The sequence below is a fragment of the Sminthopsis crassicaudata genome, chromosome 6 (genome assembly GCF_048593235.1).
Source record: "Sminthopsis crassicaudata isolate SCR6 chromosome 6, ASM4859323v1, whole genome shotgun sequence".
Classification (NCBI taxonomy): Eukaryota; Metazoa; Chordata; class Mammalia; order Dasyuromorphia; family Dasyuridae; genus Sminthopsis; species Sminthopsis crassicaudata.
Window position 1 is genome coordinate 206298604 of NC_133622.1, and position 26550 is coordinate 206325153.

The 26550-nt window shown below is 37.7% G+C and overlaps 1 protein-coding gene across 1 annotated transcript in view; it reads right to left on the reverse strand.

Moving 5' to 3' along the window:
• Nucleotides 1-26550, reverse strand: part of GALNT18 (polypeptide N-acetylgalactosaminyltransferase 18) — a 419096-nt gene that overhangs the window by 32824 nt on the left and 359722 nt on the right. The gene's annotated exons all lie outside the window — the stretch shown is intronic.

The window sequence follows — 26550 nt, forward strand, 5'->3', positions numbered from 1 at the left end:
GAGAGTTTTAAAAAACATAAGATGGTCTGTTGTTTTCTGTGCCTTCTTCTCCTTTGTCCTCAAGAGTAGAATTTATAATCAAGTCATAAATCTGCTTCTTAGCTCCCTGTAAGGGAAAATGGTATAATGGAGGCAGTATAAGACTTAAAAATCAGAATGACCCAAGTTCAAATTCTTCCTCAGACACTTTCTGGCTATGTGGTCTTGGGCAAAATTCTTCATCTTTTTCAGCCTCAGTTTCCTTATCTAGGAAATGGGGATAATAAGAGCATCTACTCATAGGGCTGTGTGTGGAATAAATGAAAAAATATGCATAAGTAATACTTCATGTACCTTAAAGACCTCTATAAATGCTAGTCATTGCTATCATTATTATTATTGGAGCCATTAAAATGGAAAAGGTCATAAATTACCCTATTAGACATGCATTCTTTTGAGTTGGAAGGCTTTTATAGACTTCCAGAGCCCCTGATTAAATTCACAGATGGGAGGAAAGGGCAATTGCTTAAGCCTATTGCTTGCTAACTTGTTAGCCAGGATCTATTGCCAGCATGCTGAAAGCAAAGACCTCTGGGAAGGGAGAATGGGATGGCATATTTCTGGTAGGTAGTCTGATGGTTCGGGGTCAAATCAATTATGATAGACTCAACTCTTCTCAGTGATGTGGTGATCCAAGACAATTACAATAGACTTGGAAAATGCCATCCCCATCCAGAGGGAAGAACAATGGACACTGAATGTGGACCGAAATACCACATTCACCTATTTTTTTTCCTTTTTATATTTTCTTCCCTTTTATTCTGATTTTTCTTTCATAACATAATAAACCTGGAAATATGTTTTTGTTTTTTTTTGTTTTTTTTTTTTAAAAGAAAAGGGATCAAAGGGGGGGAGGAATTACAGGGTCGAATTTCTACAAGTAACTAAGAACAATTGAATTCAGACAACCAGGTCCTAGATCTACTTGGTTTCAGATCTCTGGATTATCCTGTTGGAATCCATGTCCATATTTGGGGCAGACTCAGGGCATAGTAGAAGTTTTCCCCCTCACTTCCCCTGCTATTTGCAATCTCAGAATCAGAAACTCAGATTTTAGTGATTGGACAGTCAGATTGGAGCCAATATTATCAACATCATCTTATCTATCTCTTAGTGTTGTTTATAACAAATATAATAATATATATATATAATATATTTACACATCTATATATATATATATACACACATATATGTCCACATATATAGTACTATGCCATATTATCTGTCTATTGAGTATTAATAAGCCCTTGGACATGGTATTTAACCCCAGAATGAGATGTGAAGTACTTTGCATGTATCTCTTCATTTACTTCGCACAACAGCCCTATGAAGGAAATGTTCTTATTATCTCTTTTCCACAGATGAGACAAGAACAGGGAGGCAGTGCAGTGGATAAAGTACTGGGCCTAAAGACAGGCAGACTCATCTTCCTGAGTTCAAATCTGACTCCGTACCATTTGTTTGTCCTTCTTTCTGAAGAAGACCAAACACTTCCTAGCTGTATGACCCTGAATGATACCACTTGCCTCAGTTTCCACTTCAATATCTTTGCCAAGAAAACTCTAAATAGGGTCATGAAGAAACTGATCACTGATCGATAACTTTTTGACTTAAATCTAGAATGGGACCTTGTACTTAGACGAAGCCAGTTTCATTTTTTAAAAATCATCAAGGCTCTGCCTTTTTAAGTCCTGAGCCTGTACATTTTTAGAGGGCTTTACACAGTATCTTATTTGATTTTATGATCTTTATTGATTTATTTGATTATGAGGAGATAATGCAAATATTTATTGTCTTCATTTTACAGGTAAAGGAAAAGTGGCCCAGAGATTTCTATCACACAACTGGTGAGTAGTGGAAGCAAGATTTGAGTCCCCACACCAAATCCTTACATTCAGGGGAAAGCATCCCTGAAGGAAAGAATGTTGACATTCTATCAGCCCCACATCAAAATGTTTCCTCCCAAGGGATTCTTACAAAGCTCCCTTTTCCCAGAGCTCTGTCTTTTACGATCCACTCAGGAATTGGGAAGCTACTAACTGTGGGGGTAGAGTGTGCCCTGGGTCTCACCGTGGATGTTTTACCAAAATATTCTGTACAAGTTTAGAAGTGTTTTTCCAGCCTATTCAATCCCCAGGCTGAAATTGATTTATTCCATGGCACTATCAACTGTGAGTGATATGTAGGGCATGCTAGAAGCCCATAAAATTGCAGCAATTTCAACTACATCTTAAAGAAGAAAAACTCTCAGGTTCTCAGCATTAGAGCTTTCAAGAAAAAGAGAAAGTCATGGGCATTTTTAAAGGAATTGGGATGAAAGGAAAATTTATGCTTTTGCTTCGGGCCCTAGAAAAATGATATTTTCGGGGCTTCCACAAGGACTGGGAGAAGCAGATCTAATGTTCATGGTATCACAAGGCTCTTGTGAATGAGGAGGTGATTAGATTACAAATGCCTTGCTAAGAAAAGGTCCTCATTCAACAAACAGGAACACTGATCCAGGGTGGGTGGATGGGTTTTATGTTCCTCTCTCCAACACAGATCAGGGAACTTTCTCCTCTTCCCAAATTCATGGAATTTGTAGCTCTAAGTAAAGCAAAGGGTAGGGGGAATCATAGTTGAATTAGACATGAATGCTAAAAGAGGTAGAATTCCCAGAGAGAGGAATTAATGCAAAATTACAAAATTAGTCAATAGTTGGGCTAAGATTTGAATCCAAGCCTTCTAACTAGGATTTCAACTTTAGTTCCTTTCTTTCCTCCTTTTCTTCCTTTTCCTTCTCTCTTTCTTTCCTTTCTTCCAAATAAGTATCTTATTGATGCTTTTTAAAGTTGACTATAACTTCCTGACTTTACTGACTCCTTTTTCTAGACTGTCATTATACAACACTGTTTGCATTATTTCTATGGGAGCCCCCTGACATTCAGAGACCCTAATCTCCTTTCTGCCAATCTAAAGCTCAGTGACACTGATGTGCACAGTGCAGATCTGTGGCTCATAAAGTAGTAGCTCTATGAGGCAGAATCAAGATGGCTGGGTAAAGGCAAGGAATCACCTGAGTTCTTCCTAAGCCTCTCCAAATACTTCAAAGTAATGACTCTAAACAAATTCTAGAGCAGCCTAATCTTCAAAAAAAGAAAGAATAAACCAATTTTCTAGCTCAAGACAACTTAGAAGGTCAGCAGAAGAGGTCTATTGTAACAGGGTGAGAAAGAAGTGCAGTCCAGCAAAAGCTATTTCAACACAGATCTGGCGGTGATTGAATTAGTGACAGCAATGATGGTTTTTAGATCTCTTGGCCCATAGAAGTAAGAGGATCTGATAACAAATTACAAAATATTTAAGAAGGTTTTTTACTGGCACCAGGAGCAGGATTCTGTTGCATTGACTATATTTGGGATCTGAGTCACAATTCTGGATCTTAGTTCCAGGAGAACCAAAGAAAGAACAAGGTGGAACATTAGCATAGTAAGTAGAATTCACATTTATAGTGGAACAAAGACCCTGGTCTTTGAGTTGAAAGTTGGTTGTTGTTGAAGTACCAAGGTTGAAAGAATGCTTGTGGTCACTTACAAACCAGTGCACAATACTAAATCATACCTCTCCCTAAATCATACCACCTTGGAAGAACCAAAAGCTTGTGGGTTCCCATAATTACTTGAACAAAAAACTTCAAACTTAGGAAACTGCCCCTTCCACTTGAGAAGCAGAGTCCCACTTTAGCATATAGTTAAAAGTCAAGAAATAGGCTGGAAAATAAGCAAACAACAGAAAAAATTCTGACCATAGAAAGTTCTTATGGTAACAAGGAAGATCAAAACGTATATTTAAAATGGGACAACAAAGTCAAAATTCCTGTATCTACAGACTCAAAGAAAAAATACAAATTGGTCAAAAGTCATGGAAATGCTTAAAAATAATTTTTAAAATCAATGAGAAAGTTAGAGGAAAAATTGGGAAGAAAAATGAAAGTGATATAAGAAAATAATGAAAAAAGAGTCAACAGCTTGATAAAGGAGGCACAAAAATGCTGAAGAAAATATCTTAAAAACAGAATAGGTCAAATGGTAAAGGAGGCATAATCCAAATGAGAAAAAAACTTCCTTAAAATATAGAATTGGTCAAATGGAAAAGGGAGTACAAAAGCTCACTGAAGAAAATAATTCCTTAAAAGTTAGGATTGGGTTAATGACTTTCTGAGACATCAAAAAACAATCAAAATCAAAAGAATGGAAAAAAATGTAAGAAAATGTGAAATATCTCATTGGAAAAAAACTGCCCTGGAAAATAGATCCAGGAGAGATTATTTAAGAATTATTGGACTACTTGAAAGTCATGATTAAAAAAAAATACCTAGACATCACCTTTCAAGAAAGTATCAAAGAAAACTGCCAAGATTTCAACTGCCCAGATCAAGAAGAAAATACTGCAAGGAGCTAAAAAGAAACAATTCAAATATCATGGAGTCACAGTTAGTATAACACAAGATTTAGCAGCTGCTATTTAAAAAATAGGAGAACTTGGAAGATGATATTTAAGACACTAAAAGAGTTAGGATTACAACTAAGAATCACATTCCCAGGAAAACTGAGCATAATCTCCTTCAAGGGAGCCAAGGAATGGATGTTCAATGAAATAAAGGACTTTCAAACATTCTTCATGAAAAACCCAAACTTGAATAGGAAATCTGACTTTCAAATACAAGAAAAGGAAAGACAAATCATAAGGGATTTGATAAGGTTAAACTATTTGTATTTCTACATGGGTAAATAATATTTATAACTCCTAAAAACTGTCTTATTGATAAGGCAGTTAGGAGTATACATAGAGAGAAAGTAGAGGTGTGAGTTGAGTGTAATGATATGATTATCCAAAAAAAAAATTAAAAATTAAAGAATGAGAAAGAAGAAAGTACTGGAGAAAGGGAAAGAAAAACGTGGAATGGGATAAATTATTTGATATAAAACAGATGTGAAAGATTTCACAGTGTGTGTGTGGGGGAAATGGGGCATGTGGAAGGGAAATTGACGCAAATTTGGAATAATATGTACACTCAAGTGTAGAAATCTATCTTACCCTATCTTACCCTTACAGGAAAATATGAAGGGAAGGAAATAAAAGAAGGGGTAACTGATAGAAAGGAGGGTAGTTTAAGGGAAGCAAAAAGGGATCTTGCCTTTAAAAAGAGAGAGACAGAGAGAGAGGGAGAGAGAGGGAGAGGGAGAGTGAAGAGAGAGAGAGAGAGAGAGAGAGAGAGAGAGAGAGAGAGAGAGAGAGAGAGAGAGAGAGAGAGAGAAAGGGAGAGAGAGAGAGGGAGAGAGAGAGAGAGAGAGAGAGAGAGAGAGAGAGAGAGAGAGAGAGAGAGAGAGAGAGAGAGAGTTGGTAACCATTGCTGTGAAAAAAAAATTATCTCATGTTCCTCTGATAAAGATTTCATTTCTCAAACATGTAGAAAATGGAGTCAAATTTATAGAAAATAGCCACTTCTCAAATGATAAATGGTTAAATGATATAAACAGACAATTTTCAGACAAAGAAATCAAAGGTATCTATGGTCATGAAAAAATGCTCTAAATAACTATTGACGAGAGAAATGCCAATAAAACAACTCTTGAGGGACTACTTCACACTTATCAAATTGGCTCATATGACAGGAAAAAATGACAAACGTTGGAGGGGATGTAGGAAAATTAAAACACTGACGTACTACTGGTAAAGTAGAAGAATGTGGACCTATGTTCAAAGGGCTATAAAATCACACATACACTATTTGACTAAGCAATACTAATACTAGGCCTATATCTCAAAAAAGGTAAAAAACAAAAAGGAAAAGGATCTATGTATACAAAAATATTTACAGCAGTTCTTGTAGTGATGACAAAGAATTGGAAATAGAGGGAATGTTCACCAATTGAGCAATGGCTGAATAAACAATTGCATATGATTGTGATGGAATGCTTTAAGTATACTTTAAGAAATGATGAGCAGGATATTCTCAGGAAAAATAAAGTGCATATGAACTAAAGCAAAATAAAACGAGCACAATAACGAGAATACTGTACAGAGTCACAGCAGTATTGTCTGATGATCTATTGTGAATAACTTAGCTCTTGTCAACAGTGATCCAAGACAATTCTGTAGGACTTATCATGAAAGGTGCTATCCATCACCAGAGAAAGAATTGGTAGAGCTTGAAGGCAGATCAAATATACTTTTTCTTTACTTTCTTCTTTTTCTTTTTTTTTTTTAATGTTTTCTTTCACAGAATGTCTTACATGGAGGTGTGTTTTGCATGACTATACATATATAACCTATGTCAGGTTGTTTCCCTTCTCAGTGCAGAAGGAGTTGAAGGGAGGAAAATAATACTCAAAATTTGAAAAAAAAAAAAAGGAATATTAAAATAGTTTTTATATATAATTGGGGAAAAATACAATATTAAATGAAGTAATAGCTCAGGGGTATAAATACTCCAGAAGTACTCTGTTGGAAGGAATGGAAACCAATTTGTAGTTGTGGGCTTCCCCAACCCCCCAAGGACTGTCAAAACCGTCATTCTGGATGAGCTGTGAACCTCCGCTCATTGAGAAGTTGTTCAGGGTAGAAAAACGACTTCTCCTACAAGACATTCTGCTGCCTATGGTATGTGGGATGAGTTCATGAATTAAACATGAAAAACATACAAAAGAACATTTGCGGATCTAAATTTAACTTTCCAGCCGCATTAATAACACGGAGCAGTCTCCCCAGACAGAAACAGGCATGAACAAATGTCAGCTCCATTCACCAAATTGCTTGCTCAGATGCACAATGGAGATAGGTTTCGAGATCAGCCCTCCCCGTGCCTCCCAGCCCCCTGTTACAAGGCAGCCTCCTCTCTCTTTGTCTTGCCCTCCTCTCCCTGGGACTCTCGGTACTCAGCTGAGAGGGGGCAGGCAGACCTTCAGGAGCTGTTGGAACTGTGTCCAGTGCTGCAGAAATAGGTCTCTAGGGCCCTTCATCTTTTTTTACTTGCCCAAAGCAGCATCCATCTCCCTAAGATGGCCAGGACAACAAATAGACCTTCCCGTAGAAACATTGAGCTAATTCGTATTCCATGGAGAAGAATGACCCAAGGTGGAGAGCAGAGTGACAGATAGACAGGGATCAATCAGTAAGGACCTCCTGGCCTCCTCCTTCCTATGATGTGTTAAAAAGTGGAGCTGGATGTAAGTCTGCCTTACTTTGCATTGCTTTGTTCATCAGTCAAAAAGCATTTATTAAGCTCTTACTATTAAACTTTTACTGTTCTTATTATTACATTCTGCAAAGTGTTGGGGATACAAAAAAAAAAAAGACAAAAATAGTTCTTGCCCTCAAGGAAATATACAATCTCATGTGGGGAGACAAAGTGTAAAAAACTAGGAAAATGCAAAAAATATACAGAATAGATGATAATATGAAAGGGAATGGCAGTAATACTGGGGGAAAAGGGTGGCACTTCCTGCAGAAGATGGGCTTGAGCTGATTGAAGGAAATCAAGGGAACTAAAAGGTAAAAGTGAGGAGCCCAGTACATTCCTGGAGATGGGGAAAGCCAATATGTTGAGATTGTTGTATTTGAGAGCAAGCCAGTCTAGCTAAATTGTAGAGCGAATAGAAGGGAATAAAAGAGAAGAAGACTGGAAAAACTGGATGTGCTGGATTACAATGAATTTTAAATGCCAACAGAGGATTTTACATTTGATTTTGGAAGTAACAGGGAGACACATGGGAGGATATAGTCAGATCTGCCCTTAAGGACTATCTTCTTGGCCGTTCACTGGAGAATGATTGGAGTGCAGGAAAGTTATTGTGATCCAGACAAGAGAGGGGTTCAAGTCATGAAGGTGGGGACTGGTCCAGAAATAAATCACAGGATCAGGTCATCTTTGGGTCAAGGGGCAAAAACTTTATGATGACACAATAAGGTGGGCTAAGCTCCTTAGGGGAAAGATAGGACCTTTTATAGGAAAAGACTCAATGCAATGTAAGCTAACTATGCTAACTACTTGCCTCACAAAGTCAACTGGTCATTGTATACAAATTAATTGATAATTCATTAATAATGAAACATTACATATATATAATTTATATACATAATATATAATATATATAACATTATATATCATATATGTAATATAATAAATATTATATGTAATATATTATATATATGTTTCATTATTAATTTCAACCATCACCAATTAATTAATGTTAATATTATTATATCGTTATTTGCAAAATTATATAATTTATATGATGTATAATGTATATAATGATGACCTTGGGGGCTGACATCATAGCTTAGTCTCCTGATTTACATACACTAACTGTGTGCATTCCTTCAAGAGAACTCTGTATGTGATAATCCTGTCAATACAAGAAAATTCAACAGGTGCCCCCTTAAGAACAAGATAATCCTGTCAGTACAAGAAATTCCACCCAGGCCCACTTAGGGACATGGTAATCCTTCCAGTATCCCTCTCTCAGATTTCAAACTGAGTGTTCTTTGTATAACAAAAGATTATCTCCAGTTTCTCTCAACTTAAAGCTTCCCATGTCTCACTTGGTATCTAGGGCTCCTGCCCTTCCCCTTTTCTTTTTGTTTACTATCCCTCACCCCCACATACGTACCAGACTCACATTGGGGGCCTGCCTAAGCTTTTCCCTTGGCCTGAGACACTCTTTGGATGCATTCAACATAAAACTGAGGACAGGTAAAAATATCAAGGAATGGAAAATCTGTGACAAAGGGGTGGGGGCCAGGGCCCTATAGACAAGTATGGCTGAGACACGTGCTGCTGCTGAAACAAGATTATCAGGGAAAGAGAGAGCCGTCAAATTGGGCACAACTCAGGGACAACAGGAGTTTTCCTGTCCAAGAGGCAGAATGTTGAGTTTCAGAAATTCCACATGCACCACCTTTATAACTGACCTAAAGGAAGGTATCGAATCATTAATGGCCCCATTCCTCAAGGAGTAAGCAGAACACTTATTGTGTAATAAATTACAAGTCCGGGGTGCTTTCCATGAAGGATGGTTTATCTCACAGAAGCCGTATCACACAGGTCAGAGTTAGGTCTGGTCTAGACAGAAATCTTTATTAATGATCTGGAACAGGAGGGAAATGGCATGTTAATGCCATCTATGGATAAGACCCTATTGGGAGGTGTTAGCCAAGAAAGTAGACCTTATCTGACTGAAATAATGGCTACTGATTTTTATCTATAAGCACAAGTCTTACTTATTCTGCTTTTTCATCAGCTTTCCCTTCTCTCTCCTATATGGCATAAGAATCAGATTTAGATCCAGAGAGCCATCTATAATTCCTTACCCAGGATAAAATACTTTAAAAAATACACTTCGTGTTTCAGGAAATACACTCAAGGCCAGTTCTCTTGTGACTGAGGAAGACTCTTTGGGATGAAGTCAGAGTCTGGAAGGATGGCCTGGGGTGGTTTATGCCAGTGAGAATCATTCTCTGAAGGTGTTTCACAGATTCTCAGGATGAGCACTTTTCATTGAAGTCCCCACTTCCCAGCCTTTGCTTGGGTAGGTTTCCCTGCCTAGAATGATTCTCTTTTAGTTCCTTCTGCCAACCTGTGCTGAGCCACATATATTATATTCAACATTTACTTTAACATATTTAACATGTATGGGTCTACCTGCCATCTGGGGAAGGAGGTGGGGGGAAAGAGGGGAAAAATTGGAACAAAAAGTTTTGCAACTGTCACTGCTGAAAAAATTACCCATGCATATATCTGGTAAATAAAAAAGCTATAATAAATAAATAAATAAATAGAAATCCACTTTCTTACTGCCATGATGAGTGTTTCCCACCACCATCTTGAGTGCATGGAAATGCATTTATTTAGTAAATGTATGTATTTATATTTTAACATAGTTAATGTGTATTGGATTACCTGCCACCTAGGGGAGGGAGTGAGGGGGGGAGGAAGGGAAAAATTTGGAACAGAAAGTTTTGCAAGGATTAATGTTGAAAAATTACTCATGCATATGTTATGTAAATAAAAAGCTTTAATTAAAAAATAGTAGATGTATGTATTGTGTGATAAATACAATGCTAGATACTGAGTATAGTAAGTAAAAGGAAGACAGTCTGTCCTTAAAAAAATACATATTTTAATAAAAGGGAGAAAAACACATTTGGGAGACTGGTAAGCAAGCATGGGATTTTGGTCTGGAGAGTCACAGGAATGTTGAGTGGAGTGATAAGGCTTTTGAGTTTGAATAACTTTTCCCTGTGCAATAGGTGACAAGCAGAGAATGTAGGGAGAATTTTTTTGGGGGGAGGATTATACATATGTATAATTAGCAGCAGTTTGGAGCAGGATATTTCAAGAGTCTGATATGAAGGGATGTTAAGCATGAAGAAAGTTCTCTGGGATGGATTGTACCATTTTGGATGGTGTGGAGGGGGTAGGAAGAAGTAAAATGGCAGAATATATGTCCAAAACTGTTTAGGGTGGATGGATGAAGCGGGCCTGGGGCTAGTCAGGGAGGGATGCATGGTCTCTGAGATGTGTGAGTCCACAAGTGCTGTATCACACGCCAGTAAAGCTGTGACATTGAACAAGAGGGACTGAAGGCCAGAAATGTTGAGAAGTAAAAAGTAATAAAATACGGTAGTAGGAATAGAGTCAAGATAATGGGGCGAATTGAGCATTTCCCCCCTCCCTACCACATATACTCTCTAAAATCTTTAAAAAGTGCATCAATTCTCATTGGGAAAATTAACAAAAAGTAACATTCATTTTTTTTTCATAGTCATTTTTCATCCAGAACAGCTTAGGAAGACAGAAAGAGAGGTTTCTGGACACTGCTGGGAGTATAGCACAGTGGAAGTAACGTGGACTGTGAATTTTGGAGGAGGTGGCCGTAGCAGCAGCAGTGGTCATGGTAGCAGTAGGAGGGTCAAGTACTGGTAAGAAGGCTAAAGATCTGGTCATAAAGAGATTCCAGGGGATCTCTGTGTGCTAGTAGCAAAAGCAGGAGCAGACACTATTTGCCATCTCTGTTGCCCATTACCCAGTTCTGGGTCATAGTTCCAAGATGGAGAGTAATGGTTATGAGAGAGCAGGGTAAGGATTAATATACTGACCAGTAGGGCAGTGACTAGAACTTTTCCCCAAATCATATAATCTAGAAACACTGAAAACATATAGGCCCCCAAACTTGGCTGACATAAAAAAATTAAAGACTAGACTAACTTTCCCTCCACTTCCAGAGGTGAATAGAGTCCAACTCTACTATACAGTCCAAAGTCAAGCAATAGGCTCAAAAAATTGAGCAGACAACAACAACAACAACAACAAAAAAAAAAAAAAAAAGAAAAAACCTGACCTGACAGAAAAAGACAACGATGTAACTTCTACATCAAACTTCTACAAAGTGTAACAGGAAAGTGCAACAAGAATCCCTAGAAGAATTAAAGAAAGATAAAAATAAGAACAAAGGAATTTTATTTAAATTTCTTTTACTAATTAAATGAGTGATGGAGAAAAATCAGGAAAAAAATGAAAGTACTTTAATGAAATTATGAAAAGAGAATCAACAGCTTGGTAAAAGAAGTATAAACAAATACTGAAGAAAATTCCTTAAAAATGACAAAATAAAACAAAATAAGAAACTTCACTGAAGAAAATAACTACTTAAAAAGTGTGATTAGTCAAGTGGAAGCTAATGATTCCATGAGATATCAAGAAATAATAAAACAAAGGGAAAAAAAAAACTAAAAAGGAAATGTAAAATATTTCATAGGAAAAAAAAACCCAAAAAAACCAAAACAACTAACCAGGAAAATAAATCAAGGAGAGATAATTTAGCAATTAATGGACTATCTGAAAGCTATGATTTAAAAAAAAAAAGAGCTAAAGCATCATATTTCAAGAAATTAATAAAGAAAACTGCCCAGATATCTCAGAATGAGAGCAAAGTAGAAACTGAAAGCACCCACCAATCATTTCTTTAAAAAGCTCTCAAAATGATAACTTCCAGGAGTATTATAGCTAAATTCCAGCACTCCCTAGATCAAAGAAAAAAATAATGTAAGCAGCCTGAAAGAAATAATTAAAATACTATGTAACCACAATTAGAATCACAGAAGATTTGGCAGTTAACTAAAGGAACAGAGGGCTTTCTCAGAAGTACAGAGGAGCTAGGATTACAATTTAGAATAACCTGGAAAAGGGAGTATAAACCACAGGGAAAATGGATATTTAATGAATCTGAGGATTTGGGGGCATTCTTGATGAAAAACAAGAGTGGAATAGAAAACTTGACAAACACAAGACTCAAGAGAAGCATAAAAATTTAAACATGAATGAGAAAGCATAATGGACTTGATAAGGTTAAATTATTTACACCCCTATATGGGCAGAGGCATGTGATACAGCATTTGGGCTCTCACATTTTAGCATGGCAAGTGGGAATTACGGGACTAATTTTAAAAGGAGTGTAGGTGCTGAAAGGCATTAGCTATTTTGACCCTTAGTTAGCGGACCAGCCCCAAAAAGGATCTATAGAGTAAACTGATCTTTTATAAGGAAAATATAACCTCAGGGGTTTGACGTCATAACTTGGCTTTCTGGCTGGATATAGTACCTGTGATCTCTAGTAGAAATGGTTCCTAGGAGATGATTTTAGGGGGAAAGACCTGGGAAGAATTATTTGAACTGATGTAAAGTGAAATATGCAGAACCGGGAGTATAAGTTCCACAGTAACAACAAAATTGTAATGAAGATCAATTGTGAAAGACTTAGTGATTCTGATCAATATTATGATCTACTAGAACTCCATCATGACTTATAATATAAAAAGTTATCCCACCTCTAGATAGAAAACTGATAAACTCACGATGCAAAGTGAAGCATTTTTCCTTTATTTTTCTTGCTTTAATTTTTTTTGAACATGGTTAATGCAGAAATATGTTTTGTATGATGTTCTATATATAATTAGCATCATATTTTTATTATTTCTTGCCTTCTTACTGGGTGAGGGAAGAAGATTTGGAACTGAAAAATTTTAAAAAGGAACATGGTAGAATCATTAAAAATAAACCCAGATTGACAAGAATAGGCCAGATCAAACAAACTTTCAGATATACCGTATACTTCCAGTCCAGAAGAAAATACACATACTGATTCCTTAGAGGAAGGGGAAGGTAATCACCAAATAATTCAGAGGTAGAATTGCTTATCAGTGTCAGGCTCTATGCTATTTCACTCAGGGGAGGTTGCTTTGCAAACAGCCCCTGTGAATCTAGGAAATGGCAGATCAAAAATAGCCAAGAATAAACCAGAATCATAGAATTATACAGCTAGAATTTAAAGGGATTTGAAAAGAAGGAGGAAAGGAAGGAAACAAGAATTTATTATTATGCATCTATTGTATACCAGCTATGATGCTAAAGACTACAAATATTATCTCATTTGATCCTCACAACAACCCTGGAAGGTAGGTCTTATTATCATCTCTATTTTAGTGTTAAAGAAACTCAGGTAATAAAGGTTAAGTGATTTGTTCAGGTCACATGTTAGAAAATGTTTGAGGCTAGATTTGAACTCAGGTCTTTTTGACTCTATACACTGTGCCTTGGGGATCAATTGGAAACTCCTTTTATAGTTTCCAGATGAGGAGCATCGAGGTGGAGTGATTTGTTCAGAATTAGTGAGGTATTCAGGTCAATGATGGAGGAACTTGAACCCAGATCTTAGGACTATTTCCATCATACCATACAGCTTCCCAAGGGGGTCCTGAGACTCAGTGCTGAGTTTCATAGCTTCAGCAGCATGGGATACTTCTGCTGGGTAAAGACTGTTGTCACTGCAGGACTAAGGCATGGCCATCAAGCCTTCTATCTGTCTCCTGGAGCACATATGTAGTCCTGATGTCTCTGAATGGCTGGGTCACAACTGTAGCAGCCCTATCCTTGGCAAAGCCAAATAGGGGAAGACTACCCGGGGGGGACAACACAGATTATGTTCAATCTGTTTTGTGGTCAGCACTTGAAAAAGACTTTAATTCACTTTCCAACTGAATCAGATTTGATTTGGGGTCAGTCTCAACCTGGAAATACCAAGAAAACAGAATTTTGCTGATACATATGTCTATTCTGGCGGCCCAAGCCATGAGGAAAAAAAAAATTCACAAATAGAAATGAGATCTTTGGAAACTTTCATTTGTAATGCATCCTTCAGCCAAGTCAACTTCCACTCCCACCTGCTTTTCCAGTGGTTCATAATTTATTTTTGAGGAAATAAACCCGTTCAGGCAATTGATTTAGAAGGTCCGAGCTAGCATCCATTCTCCCTTCATTAATACATCTCTGAGCTCAAGGCCTTCTCTCTGTGCTTCATCCACTCTTCGTTCTTATCACTTCCATAGATGGGTTCTTAAGGAGATCCATAGCAAGATAAATAGCGGTGGTATTGGTACAGACACATAAGCTACAGGAGTTTTTCCTATCTATGATTGTCAATTATTTCTCTCCAACAAATCTTTTTGTGGATGTGTTTGAGAGGACTCAGCATATCCCATAGCTACTCTTGATTTTATATATATATATATATATATTTTTTTTTTTTTTTCCCCTCTGTGATATAGTATCATAGAAAGAAGGCAAGCCTTGGACTCAGGAATATCTGGGCTAGCTGTGTGACCTTGGACCACTCATTTAATTTCTCAGTAATTCCAAGAGATTCTCTAGGACTATAACTATATTCCTTAACAAAGTGCCCTTAAATGAAACTATACCTGTATTTCACCTGGTTAAACACCCTTATACAAATGGACAGTACTTAAGTGCACAAAGTATGGGAAAAGGACTTCTTCCAGCTCAGAGGAGATTGGATCACTCCTCAAAGATGTCCACTTGACAAATGCTTGTTTTATTGGACCTCTAGGGATTCTGTGTATGGGAAATAACATGGTATATATAAATGCATAGAGAAAAGACTTTTTCTCTCTGTTTCCAAACCTTTGCATGCTGCTCTCTGACAAATTATCATTCACCCTTTATAAATCCTGTGCATGACTATGTCCAAGGATGCTTCCTTGGGCTCTCTTCCCATTGTGTATAATGATCTATGTGAATGTTTTCCCGCTTTACATATCTAGCCCCAAGATCTAACTACATGGTATTGTGGAACGCTGGCCCTGAAATCAGGAGGACCTGAGTTTATGCGACTTCACACCCTTACTACTTGTGTGACCTGGGCAAGTCACTTCACCCTCAGTTTCCTCATCTGTAAAATGAGTTGGAGAAGGAAACTGACAAACCAGCATCTTTGGCCAGAAATCCCCAAAGGATAGGATGCGATTAAAACCACTTAATCTAAGTGAGAAGACAAAGAGCTATCATATACAAAAATATTCATAGAGCTCTTTTATGTGGTGGCAAAAACCTAGAAACAAAAGGGTACCCATCAATTAGTGAATGGCTGAAGAAATTATAGCCTATTGATAGAACAGAATACTATTGTGCCAAAAGAGATGATAAAGGAAGCAGAGAAACCTAGGAAAACTTTCATGGACTGATACAGCAAAACTGAGCAGAACCAAGAGGACATTTTATATAATTGTTCAGTCATTTCAGATTTGTCTGACCTTTTGGGGCCTCATTTGTTTTTTTTTGTTTGTTTGTTTTTTGGGTTTTTTTGCAAAGATACTGGAGAGGTTTGACATTTCCTTCTCCAGCTCATTTTACAGAGGAGGAAACCAAGGCACAAAGGGTTAAATGACTTACCCGGCGTCAAGTAGTTAGGAAGGTATCTGAGGTCAGACTTAAATTCAGGTCTCCCTTATTCCAAGGCTGATGGTCTATAAACTGTACCACTTAGCTGCCCAATTTATACAATAACAACAGCATAAAGAAATAGGACTTTGAAAGATTTATGAACTCTGAGCAATGTAATGACCAACCATGGTTTTAGAAAACCATGAATGATGAATGCTACGCACCTCCTGACAGAGGAGTGATGGATTCAAGATACAAAATGAGACATACATTTTTGGATATGGTCAGGTCAGAAATTTGTTTTGCTTTACTATGTATATTTCTTATTTCTTATAAAAGTTTTGTTTCTCTCTCTCTCTCTCTCTCTCTCTTTCTCTCTCTCTCTCTCTCTCTCTCTCTCTCTCTCTATCTCTATGTGTGTGTGTAAAGGAGAGAAAAAATGCTTTTGAATTTTAAGATTAACTTACAAATAATATAATCCTAACTTGCTACTGAATTCTAGTCCGGAATTGCTTCCTGAACAACTGTACCTGGAAGTCACATAAGTCTTCTCAAACTCAACATGTACAAAATTGAACTCAATATCCCTTCTCCAAAATTCTTGTCTTTTCCTGACTTTTCCGTTTCTACTGAAGATGTCAATATCTTTCCAGTCACCCAAGGCCATGACGTAAGAGCCATCCATCATTCTACTTCCCTTCTCCTTTATCCATTAACTTGCCAATTCTTATTTATTCTATCTCCTATTGGGTTTCTCTCCTGCCACTCACACAGTTACCACTCTGAATGACCCCATTACCTCTTCCTTGGACTAGTAAAATAACTTCCAAATCTCTTCTAGTCTCTCCCTTCTCCAATCTATCTTCTATATAGATACCAAATTAAAATTCCTAGTGAACATATTAGTTCTGGTTCAAGAAGTTCTAGGGCTTCCCTATTGTGTCTAGATGCTTAACATCTAAAGTTCATTCTGTCTTCATAGTGTGAATTCATCATTCTTTAGCCTGACTGGCCTCCTTACTCTTTCTCCTACATGACATTCCATCTCCTACCCTTAAGCTTTAGCACAGACCATTCCCCACATCTGATGTGCTCTCTCTCCTCACTTTATCTGCTCCCTTCAAGGCTCAGATCTAGGGCCATTTTCTTCAGAAGTCTTTTCCTAGATCTCTCAAGTTCCAAGCACCTTACTTGACAATTCCAGTGCATGATCCTTACTGAATATGTGCGATTTCTGTCTAATAGAGTCTAAGTTCCTTAGGGGCAGCCATTGTATAATTTCTTTTTCTTTGCATTTCCAGCACTTGCCAGAGTGCCTGACACATACTTAAATACTAATTAATTGAAGAATTTACTCCAATTATGCTGCTCACAATATATGTATGTCTGCCCAACTTGTGTGATTCTTAGGTTGACACAAGAGGTCCACCCATACTCACTAGAGATCTCCCTTGATTTCTCCCAATATCATGAGTCCCCCTACTCACATACTAGGCTATCTCCTCTTCCTTTCATACAATTATTTAGCCATGGCATTTACTCTTGTTTTTCTTTGATTTTGTCATTGATATATTACATAGCCTGCTTGCATCCACCATAAACCTCTCCTTTGCCCTTCTTTGATCCTCCTCTCTTGTTCTTCAAAGGCATTAGTATTTCCCTTTTTTGTTGCTACATGACCAGTAAAATATTAGAATTGAAAACATGGGCCTCTTCTTTCATTGGAAAGTGAGAAAAAAGCTTTGTAATGTCCCCAAAGTGATTCCTGTCTCTCTCTTGTCTGGAACATAATAGATGTGTAACAAATGCTTGTTCAGTGGATGTTGAGTGAATCCACTCCTCTCTCATCCTGTCTTAGTTTGCTGGATGAAAAGGTGCTGGAGAGGTGTTCATCTTGCTCTGGCTTCCAAGAAAGAAAAACCAAGAAGAAAACAGGCATTCTCTGTTCTGTTTTGGTTGACAAATGGAAGTATCCAATCCTGAGGCTTTTATAGAGAAGTACCACAAACCTCCCATTTTCCAAACCCACATACAAAGTTTGGATGTGCTACTGATCCATGGGGAGTTCTAAGCCAAATGTCTGTGTTCTCAATGATAGGGCAGTGACAGCAGTGTCAGAGCCATCATGAACATGCTGAGCAAATAGGGGTGAGGGAGCCACATCTAGGGAGGTTGAATACAGTCATTAGAACCTTCCCTGGGTGGCTACAGGCTGGGATACATCTCCCATTGAACTGACAAGCCTGTCATCCCAGGCCTAGCCTTGCCTCACTTGTTTATTCTACTGCTAAAAGGAAATGCAAATGAGATGCTTTATAAAACAGAATAAAAAATTAGTTGCGGAGTTAACCTAGAGTGAAGAAAAAAGCCCTGAACCCCTCTCTTTGGGAGAGTGAGAACCACCTGTCCATCCCAACAGGCATCATTGAAGAACCATCTATATAAATGAATCCAGAGCATCCTCAAGGAGTTTGCAATAGGGAACAAGGAAAGGAAAGGGAGAAAATCACCTTTTGCTCTTCCCTTTTTAGGTACTATGAAAATAAGGTAATTATAATGTGGAGAGAACAGCAGTGGGGATGCCCCAAACTTCATAATAGACACAATTTTAGTAAATAATCAGAAATAATAAAATCCATACTCTCAAAGTGTGTTGGGAAACAAAGTGAACAGGGGATCATAACACAAGGAGACAAATTAGATCTCATGGGTATCTCTGAGACTTGGTGAGATAAGATTCATCACTGGAATATGACTTTTAAAAGCTTTGTTTCATTCAGAAAGAATAGAAGAAGAAAAAGGAATCAAAAGCTCTGTCTATCAAGAAGATAAACTCATGAAAGGAAATTCAGAAAACATGGTGGAATCTCAAGTTCCCTTCAAGGTTCAGATCTAGGGCCATTTTCTTCAGAAGTCTTTTCCTAGATCTCTCAAATTGTAAGCACCCTACCTCCCTATTTGTGTAAAATTAACAGAAACAGAAGAGGTTGTTTTCAAAGTACCTGATAGGAAATTTGAGGGAGTTTGAATCTCAAGTTCCTTTCAAGGCTCAGATCTAGGGCCATTTTCTTCAAAAATCTTTTCCTAGATCTCTCAAGTTCTAAACACTTTAGTTCCCTATTTGTGTGAAAATGAACAAAGGCAAAAATAGAAGGGGTTGTTTTCAGAGTACCTGACAGATAGGGAATTTGAGGAACATATCACAAACCTGGCACAGAGGATGATACCATAATGATATGGGACTTTGATTATCATACTTTGGCTGGAAGGATCCCTCTTCCATCTTTCCCCCTGTCTCTGTGCCAAAGGCAAACCAGCTAATAATATCTTGATGTTACCTTAATGATAATTCTATTTATCAAGAGTTAGAGGAACCAATAAGGGGGGTGGGATATCTCTTCTAAATACAGCTTTCACCAATGATGGAGGGGGGTGGGTGGAAATGATGTGAACCTTAGAGGAAAGTGATTACTCCAACTTGGAATGACAGAGAAGACAGGAAAATCAGACGTTGTCTGATATTTTTGGAGAGCATGTTTGAAAGGGTTCAGAGAGAGGATTCCATGGACTATCATTCTTTGGAGAAAGTCACCCTATGAGAGATTGTCAGTAATGAAATTCTAAAGCCACAAAGAAAATAATTCTGATGAGGAAGAAGGGGAAGAGGTTGTCTAAAGAGACCACTGTGGTACATAGGAAATTCATCACCAAACTTAGATTTTTAAAAGTCAAGTACAGAAGATGGAATCAAGGGCAACAAACAGAGATGGAACGAATGGGAAAGCTTAGAATGGTCCTGTAAGAATCCTGTCAGGAGTGCTAAATCTCAGAATGAGCTGAGGCTAGCAATGAGAGCTAAGAATAACAAGAGGGATTTTAAAAGCTCTGCTGGGGGAGGGGGAAAGAAGATGAAAGAAGGGATAGTCTATTGCTCAGAACGAATGGGACAAAGATAATGCATAGCAGAGAGAAAGCAGAGCTATTCAACACTTATTTTGCTTCTAATTTTTCTTCCTAGGAGAAGGATTTTTGAGCTGGAAAGGAGAGAACAAAAATGGCTAATGGGGAATTGATATTTAAGATAATTAGGAGGATAATGATAGCGAAAAGCAACGATTAAAAAAAAAAAAAAAACAACAGTGTCTAGCTACTCTTGATGAAATTGTTATCAGATCTAGATGAATTACGTCCTTAGGTGCTGAAAGAACCTGAGAACTGTTATTGATGAGCTTTTGCCAGCCCTCTTGGGGAGATCCTGGAGAAATGGAGAGAAACCATAGGATTGGAGAAAGGCAAATGGACCAAGTCTCAGAAACTAGGAAGTGCCTGCAATCTCTGCTGTTAGAGAGGCTGAAGCGGTTGAATCTTTTGGGTTGTCTAAGCCATTGTGGGGCAAGAGCTGAGATTACGTGTCCACACTAAATCTAACACCTATTAAACCCTTATAAGCAGAGAGACAGAAGCTTGCCTAAGGAGACATGAACCACTACAGATTAAAAATGGAACAGGTTAAAGCTTCTCTTAAAGCTTCTTTATCCATCCACAGTGGGCTTGGGCTGGTCCATGAATGGCCTCTGCACTACTGGCCTAGGTAAGGTAAGGACACTCATCTTAAAAAAAGGGAAGATAACAGAGTGTAAACTATGAGTCAGTGGAGTTTAGTTTCCAGAGAAAATTTTAGAATATAAAGCTTTTTTATTTTTTATTTTTGCTGAGACAATTGGGGATAAGTGACTTGCCCAGGATCACACAGTTAGTTAAATGTCTGAGGCCAGATTTGAACTCAGGTCCTCCTGACTTCAGGGCCGGTGCTCTATCCACTGCACCACCTAGCTGCCCCCTAGAATATATTACTTAAAGGATGATTAGCACACTTGTAGAAAAAGACATTAAATAGAGGTCCTGGAACACTAATCTCAATGATTTTCTTGACAGCTTTTCCAAACCAGTAGTTTAGAGGAATATAGTTTACTTATGTTATAGTTGGACATGTGACAAAGACTCACATGTTATTCTTGTAAAGAAGATAGATGAGAGCTACAATATGATGTGGGGGTTTTTTTTTTTTTTTTGGTGTATTAAAAACTCGAATGGCTAGACTCAATAGTTTAGTCAATAGACTCAAAATTTAGTAAATATTGGATATCAGCCTGAAAAAAAATCTCCAGTGGAGTGCTCTGGAGATCTGTGCTTGGCCCTAATATGTTCAATATTTTTTATCAATGGCTTGGATAAATAAATAAATGTCAAGCTTACTATATGCTTAAGATGACAAAACTTTGTTGTTCTAATGAATGATCAAGATAATAGTCATGGGAGAAAATTCTGAGTTGAATTCGATAAAGTGAAATTTAATAGGAATAAATGTAAAGTTTTATACTTGCGTATGATAGATGATCAATTAGACTCCTATTTTATTGCAATCAGTATGAATCAGTTTGATATGATTTCATTGCGATTATGATTATAAATTCTGTATGTTATACAGAGCTGGGAAGTACCAGTTATGAAGTTCACTTGCCTAACTGTAAGAATGCTCATGACCAAGTCCAGTGTGGGTAGGAAACTTTGAAATGACATGGAAAGTCCCCAATTTATTTTTGTGCCACCAGACCACCTTCTCCTGTCCAACATGGGAGGTGACTACATTATGACCACTTAATGAGTGACGACCCATTCTAATCCATTATACCTGGATCTCTTGGAGGGTCAGAATCAGAGTCTATCAACCAATGGGACTCTGCATTTTACTTTGCTTTTTTGGAGTACTTGGGTATCAAACCTATAAAAGTAGGACCCTGGGGAAAGGAGGAATCTCAGATTGTGAGGAATATCTGAGGTTCACTTCACTGAAGGGGACTGTGATCCCTTTAATGAAATGCTACTGATTTGGAGCTCTGCCTCAGTGGTTTTTCTTGCAGATTGGACAATTTTGTGTCCCATGTAGTTTTAAGAAATCATTTTCATAAATTGAAGATAAAAGAGGAATGAGACTATTTATCGACTTATCTGAAAAACAGCTGAATATTTTATTGAATTATAAGCTTAATATGTCAATAACTTTATTCAGCACCCAGAACAGTCTGAGTTGATCATGGACTTTTCAGAACTAGGGAGGTGGTGATCCTGCCATATTTTTCCCTAATCAGACTCAATCTAGTATATTATATTTAGTCCTAGGTAGCATGTTTTAGGAAGGATGCTGATAATCTCCAAGGCATACATAAAGAGTCATTCATTCAATCATGCTATATGTTTAGTCTGGAGAACAAGTCTTAGGGCCATAGTTCTCAATGTGGGGTTTGTGAGCTTAAAAAAATTGACAACTATATTCCAACATAATTAGTTACTTCTACAGTTCTATGTATTTAATGTTATAATAATGTTAAAGACATTATTCTGAGAAGTCATCCATGAGTCTTACCAGACTGCCAAAGAAGTTCATGACATAAAAAGATTATGCTTTGGGGAAAATGAAAGTTATCTTCAAATAACTTGGAAGATAGTTAATTATTTTCAAAGAGATTTGGACCTGATCTTCCTAAGAGGGGAGAGTCACAGAGAAATGAGTTATCTTAAGGGGAATCAGATTCCCCTTCACTGGAAGTCTTCGAGTAAAGGCTGGATGACCATTGGTTGGATGTTTTATAGTGTGTGGGGGGGTCTTGTTTAGAATGTGGGTCAATCTCAGTGGTGTTCTGGTAAATATCTAACAACCAGATTTTGTATTTATTTTATTATTATTATTATTGCTAAGGCAATTGATGTTAAGTGACTTGCCCAGGGTCACACAGCTAGGAAGTGTCTGAGACCAGATTTGAACTTAGGTCCTCCTGACTTCAGGGCTGGTGCCCTATCCATTGTGCCACCTAGTGCCCCTAACAACCAGATCTATTTTTTTTTTTTGGAGGCTGGGGTTAAGTGACTTGCCCAGGGTCACACAGCTAGGAAGTGTTAAGTGTCTGAGATCACATTTGAACTCGGGTCCTCCTGACTTCAGGAGTGGTGCTCTATCCACTGCACCACCTAGCTGCCCCTGCTCCACCTAGCTGCCCCACAACCAGATCTTTTAAAAAAGAGTATGCTGGCTATGATTTTAAGTTTAATCTGCATTATTTATCTTTTTTCCCCAACACTTTCTTAAATCTAAAACCTGTATTGAAAATGTAACAATCAGCTCTTGCAAACCAGTATTAGGTCTAGTCAAACTAGATATTCCAAGAGGCCCCTTTTAATTCTGTGCCTAATTTATACCACTCTTCATACCTGACTTTTTTCCTTTGCTCCTCCACATGATTTTTCTTAGAATCAACTATTACTTTAGATAGCCTGAAACTACAAGGACATCAGAAATTCTACCTGCCTTTACTTTGCCAAGTTGGCTCTCTGCTCTCCCTCTCCTCCTCCAGTGAAATTCTAGAAGGAAAGTAAGAAAAGTATTATTCTGGAGTCTGAAAGCTCAATACTTAATGTATATGAGCACAGGGAAGTCATTAACTCTTCCCCCCCTTTTTACATGCATAGTCATTTTTTAAAACATATTTCCATGTGAGTCATGTTGGGAGAGAAAAATCATGAAAAAGAAAGAAAAATGAAAATAATGTTCATTGATTCACATTCAGTCTCCATAGGTCTCTCTCTGCATATAGATATTATTTTCCATACAAAGTTTATTGGGATTGTCTTGGATCACTGTATTGATGAGAACAACAAAGTCTATCATAGTTGATCATCACAATCTTGTTGTTGCTTTATACAGTATTTTCTTGGTTCTACTCACTTCACTCAGCATCAGCTTATGTAAATCTTTCCAGGTATTTCTAAAATCAGTCTGTTCATCATTTTTATGGAGCAATAATATTCTATTATTTTCATATCCCATAATTTATTCAGCCATTTCCCATTTGATGGGCATCTATTCATTTTTCAATTCTTTGCCACCACAAAAAGAGTTGCTGCAAACATTTTTGCCCATGAAGGTTCTTCCTCTATTTTATGATCTCTTTGGAATACAGAGCCAATTCATCTAACTCTTTTTGATCTTAATTTCCTTATCTGTAAAGTGGAGTCAAAAATCCCAATAGGACATTCCCCATAGGATTGTTTTGAAACTTAAATAAAATGATATGTAAGGATCATTTAGAATATTAAAGAACCAAATATATATTAGCTTTATTTTTATTACTGGTGGAAGGTGTTTTCATTTGATATAAAAAGGAACGTATACCAGTCTAATCAAGAGCCTGCAGCTAATATGAAAATCTGCTGAGTTCCTCAGAGCCATTCCAATTTGGCTCAGGATTTTGTACATCTCCCCAAGGAGGACCAGAGTGGCAGTCATGGACTATCCTGGTTAGGTAAGAACCAAACATTGCTGTGGCTTCACTATATCCATGAAAACTGCCTCGGCAAAGGCCCAGTTGGTGTATTTTGGGCACCACCACTGCCACCTGCTTCAGAATATGAGAAACTCTCCGCACCAGACATTGGACTGAGGCTTTCTGTGGTCATTCATGTGGATAGAGCCCCTCTCAAGAGAAGCTACATAAAAAGTAGCTCAGAGAATAGCTTTGTTTATATCTTGTGTCCTTGCCTTATGTTTCAAATTCTCAGGATTTCTTTACTTTAGACCTCTCAGCAGCTGGAAACTGGTTCTAAAGAGAAAGATTTCAAGGACAAGCGTTTGGACTAGGTAATCTTAAAGGCCCTTTTAGCTTTCTCTTCATTTTTGTAGTTTAAAGAGTCTTCAAGAGAAGCCAGTTTTTTTGTAGCAGAAATAGCAATGAATTTAGGGCTAGAAAACTGGGATTCATTCCCTCATTTTGTTACTGTCAATGTCCACTCAGTCAAATCTATTCTCTTTGGACTTCTGGCGCTAGAATATAAGAAGGTTGGTTGATGATCTCAGATGTCCCTTCTATTTCTAAATTTTATGAAATGGAAAGTCCCTTATTCAGCAAAGGGGCAAGGAATAAATAGAAGAAAGAAAAAAAATAAACATCCTCTCAACCTGAGAAAACACTCACACATGTAAAGTCATACATCTGAGGAAAATAGAATAAAAGAAGTTTGCTACCATCTTAAAAGGATGAGAAGAAAGTTTCTTGCAAAAACTGAGCCTCCTAGGAGATAGAATTACACAGTCACAGAAAATCTGTGAAGTCTTTCTCTCCTGAACATCCCAGCAGCCCACACCTGAGGAAAAGGGAAGAATCCTTAAGGGAAGACAACTCCCTAAAATAATCAAGCATCTGAAGACTAGATGAAGACGTCCCAGGAGGGAGAGGATGAAGGGAAGTGGGGGCTCCCACCTCCAACAGCTTTAATGCTTATCTGCTTCTAACACTCCTTCATGTGTCTATCCCTGGAGAGGCAGAGCTGGGAACTGATTCCAGGTCTGTAACTCTGAGATTTCCATGGGGCAGTGCTCCTGCTTGGACCTCCCAGGACACCTCATCTCCCTAGGGCCCCAGACAGTTAACTGATCCAGGATTCAGAGGTTAATTACCAGTTGTTCTGGACAGCTGCACAAAGGCCTGAGACCAGTATGGTGCACTGAGTATTTGTAGATACTTTGGAAGTATTTTCTGATTGGTGCACTTGGCACTTTCCCCTGGGGTCCCAGTGATCATATGTCCTATGTTAGGACTCTCTTTGAGGAAGATGTCTCAAGGGTCTCTGGGTGTTTATGACTTAGGAACAGGGGCTTTCTCTGCTGTGAAATCAAGTCATGGTCCCCAAGTGTTATGCCTGAAGAATCCCAAATGAGAGGTCTCACCACCCTGTTCAGGAATTAAACAAGCATTTGTGGAATGGACACACTCCAACTGGCCCACACTATGTTAGGCTCCGGAGATTGTGACAAAATAAAAAACACAAGTTCTCAAGAGACTTACATTCCACCAGAGGGAAACAGTATATGCAAAGATAAATAAATACAGAATGTATACATCCAGTCTGGGCTAGAGAGAATAAAGTAAATTAGAAGCATTGTTTCATAATGGAGAGAGTTGGCTTTGGAATCAGGAATCAGCGAGAAGTTCTAATAAACTAGCTGTGTGACCCTGGGCTAGCAAGTCATTTCCATCTCACTTATCAGGTAATTCTCTAAGATCATACATGAAGAAAAGGTTCAGATCTGTCTTTGAAGAGGAAGTCGTTTTTTTTAAATTTTATTTATAATTTTTTTTCCACAGTATATATGCATGAGTAATTTTTTTATAACATTATCCCTTGTATTCATTTTTCCAAATTATCCCCTCTCTCCCCTCTACTTAATTATCCCCTCCCTCCCTCTACAAGAGGAAGTCTTTATAAGCAAAAAATCTTTGTAACAATGGAATTACAAGTCTATAAATGTGGAAGATCTTTATAAAAATGGAATCTCAAGTTTATAAGTGGAAGATCTTTATAATAATGGAATCACAAGTCTATAAGCAAAAGATCTTTATAACAACATAATCATAAATCTTTATAAGCGGAAGATCTTTATAAAATTGGAATTACAAGTCTATACATAAAAATCTACATAACAATGGAATCACAAGTCTTTAGGAGTGGAAGATCTTTATAGCAACAGAATCACAAACTTAGTTTTAAAAAAAACAAAGGATAAAAACCACAGGGCAGAACCCTATATAAGGCTACTTACCAAATCTCACAGAGGCAGGAAAGAACTTTGGTTCTTCTCAGATATATTCCCGTGCTCTCAGGGACTTCATGACTTTTAGATTTCT